The following is a 1,875-nucleotide window of genomic DNA, read 5'->3' as shown; positions in this document are numbered from 1 at the left end:
CAGTGGGATTTCTGCTTGTGGTCCCACAGACTGTTTATATGTGCATACCTTAAAAACTGCTTCCTGAGGGTAAGGTCTTGGCATAGCCTCAAATATTGGGAACCACTTAAAAAGACAAACAAAAACAACCCCAGTCTACTTGGACAATCACAAAGGTTTGAGAGACCACAAAAAACTAGGGCAGGGAACAATAAGTTTCATCTCCTACAATAAGGCCACTACTTCAAGACTGAGAGGTGTCTGTTTTATCTAATGCATAAAACCCAACATAGGCAATCAAGCAAAATGAAAAATGGAATATGTTTTAAATTAACAGCAAGATAAACCTCAGAAAAAGTCCTTCATGAAATGGAGATTAGCCACTTATCATTTACCTGATAAAGACTTTATTTTTTTATTTTTTAAAGATTTTATTTATTTATTCACAAGAGACACATACACACACAGAGGCACAGACACAAGCAGATGGAGAAGCAGGCTCCATGCAGGGAGCCTGATGTGGGACTCCATCCCAGGACCCCAAGATTACGCGCTGAGTTGAAGGTGGTGCTAAACCTCTGAGCCACCTGGGCTGCCCCCTGATAAAGACTTTAAAACAATGGTCATAAAGATGCTCATCAAACTCAGAATGAATGAACACAATGAGAACTTCAACGAGATAGAAAATAGAAGAAAGCACCAAAGAGAGGTCACAAAGTTGAATACAATAGCTAATGTGAAAAGCGGATCAAAGTGGTGGCACTTGCACTGTGGCCATGGAGATGAAGGTCCTCCTCACACCTCCTCCTGATCCAGGTCATGCTTGCTGTTGCTCTCCTCTCCCCACCCCCATAAAGAAGATGGAGCTGATCCAGGAGGTGAAGCTGGCAGAGCAGGCCAAGCGCGATGCAACAAAAGCTCAGGCAGGGCTCTGCTCTGACCAACAAGGAACACAACCTGCTCTTGGTGGCCTAAAAGAAGATGGTTGGGGGCTGAAGGTTATCCTGGAGGGTCATCTTGAGCATTGAGCAGAAAACCAACACCTCCAATAAGAAGTTGCATATGATTAAGGACTATTGGGAGAAAGTGGAGTCTGCGCTGAGGTCCATCTGTACCATGGTGCTGGAATTTTTGGGTAAATATTTAATAGCCAATGCAACTAACCCAGAGAATATATGAAATGGATTACCTCCAGTACCTTGCTGAAGTTGCATGTGGTGGTGATCGAAAACAAAAGATAGATAATTCCCAAGGAGCTTGCAAGAGCTTTTGATATAAGCAAGAAAGAGATACAACCCATACACCCAATTTGCCTGGGGCTGACTGTTAACTTCTCTGTATTTTACTATGAGATCCTTAATAACCCAGAGCTTACCTGCACACTAGCTAAGACAGCTTTTCATGAGGCTATTACAGAACTTGATCCACTGAACAAAGACTCATACAAAGACAGCACCCTCATCATGCAGTTGCTTATTTGCAAAGACAGCATCTAATATCATGGACATCAGTGCAGGAGAAGAATGTGATGTATCAGAAGAGGCAGAAAACTATATACATACAGTGTCATCCTTCTTCCTCTCAAGAAACCTTTTTACTTATCTCCATTACTTGCTTGGATTTCCTATAGCAAAGAAACCCATTCATGTGTATGGAACCAACTGTTTATAGTCTTTTCACACTGCAGCTTTGGGAAAATTCCATTCCTTGATTTGTGTTTGTTTTGGTCTTCCTGGTGTGCAGCTATTGTTGTAGGAAAGCATTAATAGCTTCATTTCATATCAACATAAGTAACTCCCAAACACTTACATAGAGAACAAAAAATGTATCTGGTATTTAAGTAACCTGAACCAGTTCTGCAAAGTGACTGTGTTTTGTATTAGTGTGAAGATATGA

General features: G+C 41.3%; 1 pseudogene; it reads left to right on the top strand.

Moving 5' to 3' along the window:
- The first annotated feature begins 755 nt into the window (after nucleotides 1-755).
- LOC140607734 (14-3-3 protein theta pseudogene) lies at nucleotides 756-1,650 on the top strand (annotated as a pseudogene).
- Nucleotides 1,651-1,875: the final 225 nt, after the last annotated feature.

This window comes from Canis lupus, chromosome 17, assembly GCF_048164855.1.
Source record: "Canis lupus baileyi chromosome 17, mCanLup2.hap1, whole genome shotgun sequence".
NCBI lineage: Eukaryota > Metazoa > Chordata > Mammalia > Carnivora > Canidae > Canis > Canis lupus.
The sequence above is the reverse complement of the archived record's forward strand: the minus strand, read 5'-3'. Positions and strand labels throughout refer to the sequence as shown.